The following is a 16,510-nucleotide window of genomic DNA, read 5'->3' as shown; positions in this document are numbered from 1 at the left end:
CAATGCTAAATTCTATCTCTCGGTTTGGTGGCATGCCTGGTAGTTCTTCGGGGAATACGTCTGGAAATTCACACACTACTGGAACCTTGTTTAGCTCAGAAACGTCCACCTTATTCAATCTCGGTTGTCGGGGTATTTTTCTTTCTTTGGCTGACACTCTTATTGTCTTCCCGTGGTGGGGTGTGAGAATTACGGTCCGATTGAAACAGTCAATAAAACCTTTGTTGGTGGTTAACCAGTCCATCCCTAGGATGACATCCAGTCCTTTATTTTCCAGTACGATAAGATTGGCGTGAAACTTCAATCCTTCAAACTCAATAACCACATCCTGACAGTAATTCTGAGTGACTTGCTGAATCCCAGGGGACTTGATGATCATGGATTTCTCCAAAGGAAGCATCGAAAAATTATTTTGCAAAGCAAAACTTTTCGAAATGAAAGAGTGAGAAGCTCCAGAATCAAACAAAACCATTGCAGGTATTGTGTTGACAGGAAACATACCGAGTACGATATCCGGAGCATTTTGTGCCTCCTCTTTGGTTACGTGGTTCAGATGACCCTTCCTGTGGTTGTTGTTGGGGTTGAAATTGTTTCGCTTGGGTGCTGAATTATTGCCACCGTTGTTCGGCTTTGGGGTCGAGTTCCTTGGCTTGGGGCACTGCGTGGCATAGTGCCCTTCCTCTCCACAAGCGTAGCAAGTAACGCCTGGGCGATATGTGAACTCCTTGTCCCTTGCATGGAAATTCTTGGTTGGGCGTGAGATGTTTGTCGTAGGTTTGTGTGTCCCACCTTTCTGAAAATCTGTCTTGCTTTGATGGTTGCGCGCAAGAGTAGTCTGGTCTCTTTTTCGCTTGCGGAAATCCTCCAAGCTACGTCTCTCATTTTCCAGAGTAATGGCTTTGTCCACTAGTGTCTTAAAATCTGGAAAAGTGTGCACGACCAGTTGGCATTTAAGCGCGGGCGCCAGACCGTCAAGGCATTTCTCCATCTTCTTGCTTTCAGTCATACGCTCTTCATTGGCGTAGCGAGACAGTAGAGTAAATTGACCGTTGTATTCTGACACTGTCATGTTCCTTTGTTTGAGGTTATCGAACTCTCTCTTCTTGATTTTCATAATACTCTTAGGAATGTGTGCACCACGGAAACCTTCCTTGAAATCATCCCAGGTTATATCACTTTCGTTGGGGTGCATGTGCAGAAAATTCTCCCACCATGATGCAGCTGCTCCTGTGAGATAGTGCGGGGCATATAGTACCTTCTCGGGGTCTGAACATTTTGCAATAATTAATTTTCTCTCCATATCTCGAAGCCAATCCTCGGCTTCAAGAGGCTTGTTAGTATGAGAAAATGTTTGGGGACGTGTCTTATGTAGCTCAGATAACTTGGAATGCTGCTGATACTGTCCATGGTGATTTCCCATGTTGATGACTTGGTTCATCATTTCCCGATGTTGTTGCTGACTCTGCTCATAAAGGCGACACATTTGGGAAAATGTTGTTTCACTGTCCTGTTGACTCGACTGTCCTTGAGTGAAATTGTTGCCCGGTTGAGTGTCATAATATTCCTCTGGCGGAGTTGGCATAGAGCGGGTCCAAGGACGAGACATTTTTCACTCTGGGGATATATTTTGTAAAACCCATAAGAAAAGCGAAAAGGGTCGCAAAAACAATTCCATAAATGCACAAAGCTGGCAAATAATTAAAATGACCAAGATCACTCAAGAAAAACAAATCGATTGCGCACGGAGAAGGACTGCTCATACATATCTTACACGCGGGTGATAATTATACAATACATCACTTAGGATATGCGTACATATTCCTGACATGTTATTTAGGCTAGTGCACTTCTCCCAGTTCCTACATGATGCGCAAACAAGCTACTCCTCACAACCTATGTACATATAAACATATCGTACAAAGCGGTACATTGCATGGCGGCTAAGCGTACTCAGTCGGAGATGTTGATGATCTCCTTTGCCCTGCCAAGGGTGGGGCGTAGCGAGGCTGGGGACTCGACTTCCTCCTCACTGATAGGCTCCATACGTGTAGTGCTGCCCGAGTAGATGTAGCGGGCGCCAGGGGCGGAACAACACGAATAGGAGTGGGCGCGAAGGGTGGTGCAGTGCGCGTTGGAGTGGGCGCAATGACTTGGTTAAACTCTTCGGTGGTAGGCAGGCGGCGAGTAGGTGCATAAGATGCTGAGGACGAGACAAAAGTCAGTGGCGGTGCGGTGGGCAGGAGCTCCCTCCTGTTGGCGGCACAGCCATGGACTGAGTCCATGCGGGCAGCCATGATGTCGTCCACCAGGTTGTCGAAGGCTGCCTCCAGGGCCAGGAGATACTCAATAAGCATCTCAAAAGCCTCGTCTCGTTCTCCTCTGGGGCAGGAGAATGCGTAGTGACAGGTGTAAGGCACATGGCATGGAAGATAACGGTAACAACGAGCCTTCATCACGGGAAGGACATCCCTGAGACGAGCTATCGCCTCGCGGGCTGCCATCTGCATAGCATGCCTCTCCGTAGGCATGGCTCTTTCCAAGAACCGGAAGCGGCGTAACTCACCACGCCCTCCCTTGAACTGCACCGCGGCCTGGTGCATGGTCAGACTGTCGTTGACTCTGTGCTGACAGAGTGTGAAGACTGGGCGCACCGATGGCCCCATCGCGACCTGAACGATGAAGGAGAGAAGCTTGACGAACCCATCGGGCATGTTGGCGAAGGTCTGAGACTCGCAGCTATTGTCGGCCATCTACAAAAGTAGGTAAAAATCCTGAATGGTCAGATCATAAATTTATGCTGACTGTCAGAAAATGACTACAATTAAAAAATATAAATTAGCTCTTATGCTAATAACCAATTAGCGATCGCACCTAGTGGCTTCCTACAGTCAGCCTGGCTCTGGTACCAAGCTTGTCACGACCGGTTTTCCAATAAAAATGTTTATTGAGAAACCAATCTTTTGAGTCCAGTATGAGAAAAATCCTCCTTACTGGTAGACAAATTCTTGATACAATAAGCCAGTAGCATAAAATAAATTATAGGGTAGAGCTACGGTTGCTCAACCAAATTATTACAAGCACGCCAATAATTATACATAATGGCGGATATGACACAGTGGTGTGGAGGCATACTACTGACTCGAGGATAGGTTGGTGGTGGAAAATCACAGCGGGGAGTGAGATACATGACTCTAAAACTGGCATCTCATCGAGCGTCGAGGTGAGGCTCGATGAATTTATTTGGTAGCGGAAGCGGATATAATACAGTGACCAAATCCAGGGTCGCACGAGACTGACTGGGATTCCTCTACGCGTCGGACTCGCTATCAAATTCTTCATCCATGAGATCGCCTTCGTCAGCATCTGGCCAAATCAACAAGCCAGGTGAGTACTTTGAAAGTACTCGCAAGACTGTTCGGACGTAAGATATAACAAATGCATGCATGGATGCGTCATGATTAATTTACCAATGCACATTCAAAATTTAGCAAGCAAGGTAAGTAAAAAGGGAATCGGCGGTAGTCCGCCTGAAAACCCAACAAAAAGAAAAAATAGGAAACCGATCGGGTGTCTGAAGCGATGCCTCGAAGGGTGAACAGATAAATAAAGATCATGCCGCAGTCGGACGTCTAAGCGACACCACGTAAAGGGCTTAAACTGAAAATAAAAGACATGCGTGCCACAGTCGGACGTCGGGGCGACATCACAGAAAGGGCTTATATTGAAAGTAAATAACAGTACTGCCGCAGTCGGACGTCTGAGCGACATCGCAGAAAGGGCTTTTATTGAAAATAATAACAATGCCACAGTCGGACATCTGAGCGACATCGCAGAAAGGGCTTTTATTGAAAGTAAATAATAACAATGCCACAGTCGGACGTCTGAGCGACATCGCAGAAAGGGCTTTTATTGAAAGTAAATAATAACAATGCCACAGTCGGACGTCTGAGCAACATCGTAGAAAGGGATTTTATTTACAAGTAAATAATACTCATAATAAATATTCAATTCATGATAATAAACGGGTTAGTCCATCCACAGGAATAAACATTTAACCGGACTTAGCACTCATGTGATTCACCGGAGTCTCTGTCATCAAAACTGACATTTGTCAGGATAAGATAATACCGAACTTGGACATGGAATGGATTATTCAAAGGAATATATGACTCTGCAGAGTTTGTACGAAAAATTTTCCCACAGCCAACGGATTTCCGTAGTCACGAAGGACTAGTTCCGTTTACGGTATTTCGGAAGAAAACACAGCTAGCCAGTACACACCCATCCTACCTCTTGATGCCAGGAATCATCCTAGACATCTTCCAAGAAAAACTTTTGAGACGGGGAGATCACAATCTCGAATAGCATGGGATCAAATTTATATACGCGCACTCTAAGGGGTGCCCCCCTCTCGGTCCCAACCAGAAACACCCATGCCCCCTGACCGGATGACTGGCTTTAATCCAGGGCCATGGAACCATCATCACGGCCTCTCCTTTTGGTGTGTACCAAGAAAGCGGTTTGCAACTTACTAAGCCATATTCCTTGCGGAAAACATGTGGTAGTACAGGGAAGGAAAAATGGAAGGAACTGGACCAATACGGGTTGACACTGAAGTCATATAGTCTGGCATAAGACTGGCATGCTACAACACTGCCATCTTACCCATCCTCATGCCAACACATGGCCATGCATACTCACATCCATCCACTTATGGATTTTCGAAACTCACTTGCCTCATCGTTGCATGTAACATGACACTCGTCGGTATGCTCATCAACATGCCATGAAACTACTTAATGCAAACATGCCAAAACAATCATCATATCAAAAGTTCAAACATGCTTGCCTGGTTCAGAGTAGTCGGAGCCTAGCTCGGTGAAGTTCGCGGTTCCGTCACCTCCTTCCGTGTCTACGGTATAAAGAAAACACACGCGCTAACGTAAATACCGATAGGTGCACAAAATTATTCCAAATATTTTCCAAATAAATCTGATACAAAACTAGACAAAATTCTAAAGAGGACAGAAAAAGAATCAATCAAAAATACATTTTTGTTTAAAAGTTATAAAGGTTTTTGTCCAGGGACTCATCTGTAATGAAACAGAAAGTTTCCAGGGTGTAACTTATAAAAACAGAAAACGCTTCGATAAAGAATACGCCGGCCCAGAGGGAAAACGCATTTGGCAGAAGACGCTTTTAGAAAACGGTTCGTTTAGAAAGGACAGAGAGGCTGACAGGCGGGTCCCGCCCGTCAGGTTTGAATTTTCAAAAGAGGCGGCAGAGCTCGACGGTGCCCGAGAGCCGCGGTGTTCACCGGCGGTGATCCACGACGAGGCAGGGGGGTCGGGTGGTACCTCTGTGTTCAGTTCGTCCTTCCGTGTCGGTGGGTGGTGGTGGTGGTCGCCGGCGAGCTCTACGTCAACGGCGGCCCTTGCTCCGGCGGACGGTGGCTCGGGTGGAGATGGATCTCATCCGGGAGAGCTGCGAAGGCCAAATTGACGCTTGGGTTAGCTCACTGGGTGCTCGAGGAGGCTACTGACGAGGTTTGGGCGTCGGGGATGGCCTCACCGGAGTGAATCGAGTTGGTGGCCGAGGCGGAATGAGGCGGCCGGAGTTGGGGGAGGAGACCTCCTCGAGGTCCTCCTAGTGGCCTGGCGGGGGTGTCTGTGGGGTGTAGTGAGGGTGTGTGCTCGAGGGCGAGCTCGGGGTCCCCTTTTATAGGCGATCTGAGGCGGTGGCCGTGAACAGGGTTCTCCGACGATGGATTACGGCGGCGCAGTGCTCGGTCGGGAATTTTAGGAGGTTGGGCATCAACGTGGAGGTCCACTGGTTCCATTCAGATGCTAAACGGACTTGGATTAGGAGCTTGGGGTGGGTTTCGACGGAACGGGGCGGCGCGGGCCCGTCGGCGGCAGAGAGCGTGCCCTGTGCTTGCCGGGCCACGGCGACGGTGCAGCGGGGTTGCGCTGGCATGCATGAGGCCACGCGGAGCTACCAGGAGGATTGGGCGGCGCCGAACGGCGTTGAGCCGCCGTTCTGCTCCCTGTCGGCGCTACGGTGGTTCGGCCGCCGCAAGACACGCCGGCGCAGGCGGGCCGGGGTGCCACCGACGCCAAGAAGGCGCCAAGCGCACATGTGGAGCTCCGGACAAGCAGGCCAGGCGGCGAGCAACGTGCCAAGGGCACTGTGGCCGCGTGACTGAAATCTGACGAAGAGAAATGACACTGAACCCTGAAGTTTCTCTGAATTTTCTGAATGTGCAAAGGAACAGTGCGGCTCAGGTGTTCGACAGAATGTTTTTGGTATGAGGGAGGCTCTGCTTGAGCTGATTTTTGGTGGAGTGGCCTCTCATTTCACCAGGAGACTGCCTGAATTTTTTTGGAATTTTTGGAGAAGTGTAGATATGAATTTCACCAAATTTGGCAAATCGGGCCCAAACTTGCAGTGAGTAAAATTTGAAAAATTTGAAAAGAAGAAGAGTGGATCAAGATGGTTCTAGGTTTTGGGTACCAAGGACTATCCAGTGGAGTTGGTTTGAGATAAAAACTCAAAGGCAATGAGGTAGTTGCTTTGAAAATCACTCAGGCTCAAAATAATTGGCAGAAATGATTTGAGAGATAAAATAATTGAAATAAAATCCAAAACTTGTTTGGACTTGTTGAGACAGAGAATTTAGATTGTTCAAAGGTGGAGGGAGGGATTTTGAGAAGATTTACTATAGGAGACATGGTAAAACCATGGGTGGTTTTCAAGATAAGAAAAACCTCAAAATTCATAGAGTTCTTTTTATAAGAAAAACTAATTTCCAAAAATATGCTTTGAGAAGGGAACCATCAGAGAAAGAGTTTAAATTTACTAAACACCATAGTTTGAAGAAGATACAAAAATAAAAAAAATCCTTGCCAAAGAAGTTTTTAAGAGGAAGGTTTTCTGGAAAAAATTTAAATGGCCTCTTTTCAAAAACCAACAAAGTTTTTGCTGAAAACCAAATAAAAATTTTGGAGTGTCACAACGATTAATCGATAGATTGAATAGAAACTTGCCAAAATATATCTAGATTTTTTAATGTATTATACCATACTCTCATGCTCCCAGCTATGTAGTATACCAAAATATGTTGCCATACACATATGAAAAGCGTAGAGAGGAGGTGAAATTATTAATCCTATCTATTAAGGAGCAGCATGGGGCCGGAAGGGGTTATGGGCCAAAATTTTGGGCTTTGTTTGCCCACCCTTTAATGGGCCAGCAGGGATTAATCGGCATGACAATTGATTAATCGGTCTAACTGGCCAATTAATCGGCCTCACAAATTAACGCAACGAATAGGTGTTATTTGATTCGGCCATGCTTTGAGTAGTGATTAACTGGCCCGTTAACTAATTAATCGGGTGAATTCTTGAATAGTGGTTATTTAGTTAGCTTCTCCTTCTGAATTTCTGGCAGCCATGAACAGAGAAGATGAGCAGAGCTCATATCTTGATGAGGAACTTGAAATCCTGGACTGATCTTCAGATGCTTCTTCCAAACCAGATTCTACCTCTGAAAGTATTAATGTCACTTGCACCTCATCCTCAAATTGTTCAGCACCCCCGGGATTTAATATCAAAGGAAAATATTTATCTAATTATGTCCCTGATGGCTCTAATGCACATTATGATAATCAGGGACTAGCTTGTTACTCTGCTTGGGAACAGCATTTCTCTGTTAGCACTGAAGGCACCACAGCAGTCCAGGTACCATTAGATTGGGTGGATTTCATTTGCTCTGCTTTATTGACCCCTGATAAATTTGATTGGGCAAAAGGGTTCCTGCAATCTCCTATGTGGCATATTATCTGTGAAGAGTTTTAACAATCTCAGACACTTGTTTTCTTCATTACTTCTTCTTGCCCTGTAACTGTGGCTCCTTCATGCTCTCAGTTGCAAGATCTTGGTTTGGAGGAAGTCCAACCTCCACCTGCTGATGAAGATGCTAGTTTCTGCAGTCCTGCTACTACAAAAGGAAAAAGAAAAGACAGAGTGCCAGTAGTGGAATCTGAGGTAAGAAGAAGTGAAAGATTGCAACATTTAAATAAGAGATATAGAAATAAAACCTGTGATGATAGTAATTGTATGGCCTGCTCTGCTAAACCTCATGTCTGCAACTCTAAAGTAATTAAGAATCTCAATTCATATTACTACAAGGTGGACCCAAAAGTCTGCACTGAAGAGAACCTCCCGCAGAAGAAAGTCAAGAGAGGAGGAAAACCAGCAGCATGGAAGGACTGGAGATTCTGGGTACAAGGAGGGAGGACCTAGTAGAAGATCTACTTTTTGGAATGTTTAGCAATTTGTACAAAATACATTTGCTTCTGATCACCTTTGTAATGAGATCTCTCTCTGCCTTAATAGTCTTTCAAAGATGTTGTTTGTTATGGGACTGTAACAATGTTGAATGCCTGCTTTATATTAAGTGTTTGAGCATTGACCTTTATCCTTGATATGTGTCTACTTGATCTGAATTGAATAAATCCTGGAATATACTAAATTGGAATGCGATAGGCATAAATTCAAGTGACAAGTGGCGAGCTATTTCAAATAAGATCGATGAGGCCCAATGCTCAGTCATTTGTCTGCAAGAGACTAAGAGAGAAGTTTTTGACAGCTCTTATTTAAGGAAGTTTTGCCTCACCTTCTGTGGGAGCTTCTGGGCGTTTGCTTGTGGCATGGAATGATAATATGTTTCAAGGGGAGTGTCTGTTCAAAAATGATTTCTCCATCTCCATAAGATTTATCTCAGTCCACACAGGGGATTCTTGGATCCTAACAAACATATATGGGCCTTGTGATAATGAAGGAAGACACACCTTTCTGGTTGGTTTAGAAACATTCAGATGCCTGTTGAAGTTGATTGGATCATCACAGGAGATTTCCACTATATCAGATATCCCTATAATAGGAATGTTGGAGTTGGAGACATTAACAATATGATGGATTTCAATGTTGTGATCAGTCAACTAGCCCTAGTTGATATTCCTTTGAAAGGTAGAACTTTTACTTGTAGCAATATGCAGCAAGCTCCTCTGCTGGAAAATATTGACTGGGTGTTCACCTCTGAAAATTGGTCTTCCAATTATCCCAGTACAATGGCTATTCCCCTGGCAAAACATGTTTCTTAATATTGTCCCTTTGTCATAAAAATTGGTACCAGCATCCCTCGAGCCCAAGTCTTTAGGTTTGAAAACTTCTGGCTTCAACATCATGATTTTCAAGAGGTAGTGCAGTCTAACTGGCAGCAGCCCATTTTGGCAAGTGACAGTGATAAACTCATCACTTCAAAATTGAAAAGGCTCAGGAAGGGTCTGAAAGTTTGAAGTAAATGCATCTCAAACCTAGCAGCATTCAGGCCACCAATAATATCATCTTGATGTGGGATCTTTTTGAGGAATACAGAGTGCTCACAAATATGGACCATAATGACAGGGAAATGCTAGAAGAAAATTTGTTAAAATTGTTGTCTTTTCAGAGGATTTATTGGAGACAAAGAGCAACAATTTGATGGGTTAAATTTGTAGATGAAAACTCTAAATTCTTTCAGGCAAAGGCAACCATTAAATATAGGCACAACTACACATAGTCTTTATACAATGATCAAGGAGTTGAACTGTCAGATCATCATGCAGAAGCAGCAATCCTTTGGGCTTCATTTAAAGAGAGACTGGGCCAGACTGGTGAGATTTCAGACCCTCTTAATTTGATCAACCTCATTACCAGAGTAGAGGACCTGCAGGATCTAGATGCCCCTTCAAAGCAAGAAGTTGACTCTGTTATGAAGAACCTACCTTCTGATAAAGCACCAGGACCAGATGGATTCAATCGAGATTTTATGAAAGCCTATTGGAATATCATTGCTGAAGATTTTTACAAGTTGATTGATGATTTCTATCATGGGAAGATCTCCCTCCAAAGTATCAATACCTCTTTCATCACTTTAGTTCCAAAGATGGACAATCTAGTTACAGCCAATGACTTCAGACCAATTTCTCTGCTCAATTGCACAATCAAGATCATTACCAAACTACTGGCCAATAGATTACAGCCTGTAATTCTAAAGATTGTGCACACCAATCAATATGGTTTCATCAAGAGCAGAACCATTCATGATTGTCTGGGGTGGGCTTTTGAATACTTGCATCAATGTGAGAAATCCAAACAGCCTATTGTACTCCTCAAATTGGACTTTGAGGAAGCTTTTGATCTGCTTAATTTTAAAGCCAGAGGATTTGTAAAAGGATGGATCAATTGGATCTCAATGTTGCTATCCTCAGGAACCTCCTCTGTTCTGCTGAATGGAGTGCCTGGGAAACTCTTCCACTTCAGACAAGGGGATCCTGTTTCTCATTTACTTTTTGTTCTGGCAGCTGATCTTCTTCAGTCAATTCTCAATGCAGCTATGCATCAGCAACTGATCCATGCCCCTATTGTCAGCCAAGCTTTCCCATATTTTCCTGTGATCCAATATGTTGATGATACAATATTAGCACTGCATGCTGATGCCAGACAAGTTACTCAAGTCCAAGACCTCATTCTGCATTATATTACTTTTACTGGGCTCAAAGTTAACTATGAGAAATCCTTCATGGTGCCAATTAATGTATCAGACCCTCAGATCAATACTCTGCTCAATATTATGGGATGCTTGTAAGGTCACTTCCCCTTCACTTATTTAGGGCTTCCACTTGGCACATCTAAACCAAAAATTGAAGATTATAGCCCAATGATGCAGAGAATTGAGAGTAGGCTTTCTGGTTGTTCTACCATGCTGTCATATGATGGAATATTATTGCTTATCAAATCTATATTTGCAGCCCTACCAATCTTCTTTATGTGTACCTTGGCACTTCCTATAGGTGTTATTGAGCAAATCAACAAGTATTTGAGAAACTTTCTCTGGAGAAAATTTGGCATGGAAGATAGAGGGACAACACTCATTGCTTGGTCCAAGGTCTGTCTACCAAAAAAGCAAGGGGGCCTTGGTATTCTTGATATTGCTCTTCACAATAAGGCCCTCCTCATGAAAAACCTCTTCAAGTTCCTTAATAAAGAAGATATACCTTAGATTAAGCTGATCTAGGAGAAGTATTGTCATACAGAAGCTCCAACAGGAAAAGTTGAGGGTTCATTCTAGTGGAAATCTCACATATGTGTCCTAGAAAGGTTTAATAATATTAGCAAGTGCACAATTGGAACTGGAAAAACTATGCTTTTTTGGAAAGATAACTGGAATGATCATAACCTACAATCTACCCTTCCACATCTTCACTCATTTGCACTAAATGATGAGCAGACTGTTCAGGAATTTTTTGGAGAGCATGATTGGACCGAGCACTTTCACCTGCCTCTCCATTGAAGCTTATGAGGAATTCAACAAACTTCAAGCTCTAGAACCCACTCTACTTCCAAATGGAGAGGATAAATGGAGCATCATTGGGGCTGCTAGCAAGCCCTCAGCAATTCAAATCTACAATCTGATTTTGGAACAGTAGGATGAACATCCCTTTTTAGCATCATTTGGAGCAGTTCAAGCAGACTCAACCACAAAATATTCTTTTGGCTAGTGGCTCACTACATAATTAACACTAGAGCACTTTTACTCAGAAAAGGCATGCAGGTGGATGACATTCATTGCCCCAACTGCAATCAACAGGCAGAAGAGACAACTATGCACCTACTATGGGTTTGCAACTTTGCACAGGAATGTTGGAACTCCCTGATTCCAAATAGAAAAAGGGGCACATCAGTTTATGAGGATACCACCATGGCCTTAAAACTCTTGCAGAAGCAGTTTGTAGTTGAGATCATCATTTTGGGTTGTTGGAACATATGGCTACAGAGAAATGGCAAAGTTTTCAGAACAATTCCACAGTCTATTCAGTCTTGGCAATTTCACCTTAAGCAAGACTTAAAGCTCCTGAGACATAAGATCAAGCAAAAGTTTGAAGCTCGGTTCTCTCAGTGGATAGATCATATTCTGTAATCATGAGTTTCATTCCTAGAGCAGGCATTGGCTAACTTCTTAGTTGAAGTTCATCCCTTTAGGAGTTTGTAATGTTTTGTAGTATATTTATTTTAATATATTTACCGTAGAACAATTGTTCTACGGTGTTGGGTCAATAAAAACATAAAAAACACAATCATAACAGTAGCATAATTGTGAAAACACTCAAGAATAGAAAGAAAAAGACAAAAATAATTTTTATTCATTGGGTTGCCTCCCAACAAGCGCTATTGTTTTATGCCCCTAGCTAGGCATAATGCAAAGATCTAAGTATTTTCATCTTTATTTTCCAAGTCCTCAATCAAACACTTAGAATTCTTCAAGGATTTAGCATACAAATTTTCTATAACAATGTTCCTAGGAACTAGTTTGAAGATTTCATTCTTGCAAAAAAGGTCTTTTATAACTTCAACAAAATCTGGGTGAATACTAATCATCTTAAGATCTTCCTTGTTACTATTAGAAGTTGCACCCTTGTTTTTAGTGACTTGAGTAATCTTGCCAATTTTACCAGAGTTTTTTCCATAGTGCTAGCGGAGGAAAAAGCCGTGCTTAGATTACTAAAAATTTCTTCCAACTTATCAATCTGAGAAGGGCTTTCTTCAATTCTTTCATGAATTACGGTTCCCTTATCTTTTAGCAATTTAAAAACTTCTCCCGCTTTTGACCCAATTTTATTACAAGATTATGCATCTTTTTATCCAAGTTTTCAATACGTTCTTCTGTAAGCATTTTCTTTTCAATAACATCTAATCTTTCCATAACATGCTCAAGAGTTAAAGTTGTTTCATTAACCATAAGAGGTGGTGATCCCACTAAATTTCCCATAGTATTAAAAGCATCAAGAGAGGGACACATCAAGAAATTTCCACTGGTAATCGTATCGAGGACGAATCTATACCAACTAATGATGCACACATAAAAACAGCAAAGAAGAACAAGGGTAGATTGCTTATGAATAGATCTATTATGAGCATTGCAAATCCTATACCAGGCATATTTTAAATTCTCCCCTCCCCTTTGTTTAAAGTTAACAACCTCATTCTCAGGGGTGTACACAATAGAATCCATAGCGACAAAAGGTGGTAAACAAAATTGCACACAAAAAGCAGATCTGACGAGAAAACGGCAAACAAAAAAAAGAGGGCGAATAAAATGCCAAATCTTTGTGAAGTGGGGGAGATGAAAACGAGAGGCAAATGGCAAATAATGTAAATTGCAAAGAGATGAGATTTGTGATTAGGAACCTGGTAGATGTTGATGATGTCTCCCTAGCAACGGCGCTAGAAATTCCTTTTGATGCGGCTTGAACTACGTCGGTATTTCCCCAAAGAGGAAGGGATGATGCAGCACAACTACGGTAGGTATTTCCCTCAGTGATGAGACCAAGGTTATCAAACCAGTGGGAGAACCAGCCAACACTATGTGAATGACACATGCACACAAAGAACAAATACTTGCAACCCGACGTAAAAGAGGGGTTGTCAATCCCTCCCGGGTAAAAGATAGGTAAAAATTGTAGTAGATTGGATAAATATATCTCGCGGGAACACGAGATAAAATAAAGAACAAAAAATGCAGCAATGTATTTTTGGGTTTTTGGATTAATCGATCTGAAAATAAAAGCAAATAAAAATAGATCTTGAAGGCAAATATGATAAAGAAGAGACCCGGGGGCCATAGATTTCACTAGTGGCTTCTCTTAAGAAAAGTAGCATACGGTGGGTAAACAAATTACTGTTGGGCAGCTAATAGAACTTCAAATAATCATGACGATATCCAGGTAATGATCATTATATTGGCATCACATCCAAGATTAATAAACCGACTCCTGCCTGCATCCACTACTATTACTCCACACATCGACCGCTATCCAGCATGCATCTAGTGTATTAAGTTCATGGAGAAATGGAGTAAAGCAATAAGAACGATGACATGATGTAGACAAGATCTACTCATATAGGAATAGACCCCATATTGTTATCCTTAATAGCAATGATACATATGTGTCATTTCCCCTTCTGTCACTGGGATCGGGCATCGTAATATCGAACCCATCACAAAGCACCTCTTCCCATGGCAAGAAAAATCGATCTAGTCGGCCTAACTAAACCAAAGATTCGAAGAAGAAATATGAGGCTATAAGTAATCATGCATATAAGAGATCAAAAGACTCAAATAACTTTCATGGATAAAAACATAGATCTGATCATAAACTCAAAGTTCATCATATCCCAACAAACACACCGCAAAAAAGAGTTACATGAAATAGATCTCCAAGAGACCATTGTATTGACAATCAAGAGAGAGAGAGAGAGAGAGAGAGAGGAAGCCATCTAGCTACCAACTACAGACCCGTAGGTCTACAATGAACTACTCACGCATCATCGGAGAGGCACCAGTGAGGATGGTGAACCCCTCCGTGATGGTGTCTAGATTGGCTCTGTGGTTTTTGGAACTTGCGGTGGCTGGAATTGATTTTCGTCGACTCCCCTAGAGTTTTTTGAATATTGGGGGTATCTATAGAGCAAAGAGGCGGTGCGGGAGGCCACCGAGGTGGGCACAACCCACCAGGGCACACCTGGGCCCCCAGGCCCACCCAAGTGGGTTGTGCCCCCCTCGGGGCATCCCTCTGGTACTTTTTGGCCCAACACGTGTCTTCTCGCCCAGAAAAATTCTCCAAAAAGTTTCGCTGCATCTGGACTCCGTTTGGTATTGATTTTCTGCGAAGTAAAAATAAGCAAAAAACAATAACTCGCACTGGGCACTATTTCTCCGTTCGGACCCAGCCATGTACACGAGCCCTGGGCGTACTGATACGTCTCCAACATATCTATAATTTTTTATTGCTCCATGCTATATTATCTACTGTTTTGGATGTTTATGGGCTTTATTATACACTTTTACATCATTTTTGGGACTAACCTATTAACCTTGAGCCCAGTGCCAGTTTCTGTTTTTACCTTGTTTTAGAATATCACAGAAAAGGAAAAACCAAATGGAGTCAATTTGACCTGAAACTTCACGGAACTTATTTTTGCATCAGAAGAATCCCAGAAGACTTGGAGTGCACATCAGGGTATCTACGAGGAAGCCACGAGGCAGGGGGGCGTGCCCACCCCCCTGGGCGCGCCCTCCACCCTCATGGGCCCCTCGTGGCCCCCCTGGCGTACTCGCCTATATATATCCATATCCCTAAAAACATCAGGGAGCACAATAGATCGGGAGTTCCGCCGCCAGAAGCCTCTGTAGCCACCGAAAGCCAATCTAGACCCGTTCCGGCACCCTGCTGGAGGGGGCAATCCCTCTCCGGTGTCCATCTTCATCATCCCGGTGCTCTCCATGACGAGGAGGGAGTAGTTCTCCCTCGGGGCTGAGGGTATGTACCAGTAGCTATGTGTTTGATCTCTCTCTCTCTCTCTCTCTCTCGTGTTCTTGATTTGGCACGATCTTGATGTATCGCAAGCTTTGCTATTATATTTGGATCCTATGATGTTTTCTCCCCCCTCTACTCTCTTGTAATGGATTGAGTTTCCCTTTTGAAGTTATCTTATCGGATTGAGTCTTTAAAGATTTGAGAACACTTGATGTATGTCTTGTCGTTCGTATCTGTGGTGACAATGGGATACCACGTGATTCACTTGATGTATGTTTTGGTGATCAACTTGCGGGTTCCACCCATGAACCTATGCATAGGGGTTGGCACACGTTTTCGTTGTGATTTTCCGGTAGAAACTTTGGGGCACTCTTTGAGGTTCTATGTGTTCATTGAATAGATGAATCTGAGATTGTGTGATGCATATCATATAATCATACCCACGGATACTTGAGGTGACATTGGAGTATCTAGGTCACATTAGGGTTTTGGTTGATTTGTGTCTTATGGTGTTATTCTAGTAGGAACTCTCGGGCTGTTTGTGACACCTATAGGAATAACCCAATGGATTGATTGGAAATAATAACTTTGAGGTGGTTTCGTACCCTATCATAATCTCTTCGTTCGTTCTCCGCTATTAGTGACTTTGGAGTGACTCTTTGTTGCATGTTGAGGGATAGTTATGTGATCCAATTATGTTATTATTGTTGAGGGAACTTGCACTAGCGAAAGTATGAACCCTAGGCCTTGTTTCCGCACATTGCAATACCGTTTACACTCACTTTTATCATTAGTTACCTTGCTGTTTTATATTTTCAGATTACAAAAACCTTTATCTACTATCCATATACCACTTGTATCACCATCTCTTCGCCGAACTAGTACACCTATACAATTTACCATTGTATTGGGTGTGTTGGGGACACAAGAGACTCTTTGTTATTTGGTTGCAGGGTTGCTTGAGAGAGACCATCTTCATCCTACGCCTCCTACAGATTGATAAACCTTAGGTCATCCACTTGAGGGAAATTTGCTACCGTCCTACAAACCTCTGCACTTGGAGGCCCAACAACGTCTACAAGAAGAAGGTTG

The sequence above is a fragment of the Triticum dicoccoides genome, chromosome 5A (assembly GCF_002162155.2).
Source record: "Triticum dicoccoides isolate Atlit2015 ecotype Zavitan chromosome 5A, WEW_v2.0, whole genome shotgun sequence".
Taxonomy (NCBI): Eukaryota; Viridiplantae; Streptophyta; class Magnoliopsida; order Poales; family Poaceae; genus Triticum; species Triticum dicoccoides.
This window is presented reverse-complemented; position numbering follows the sequence as displayed.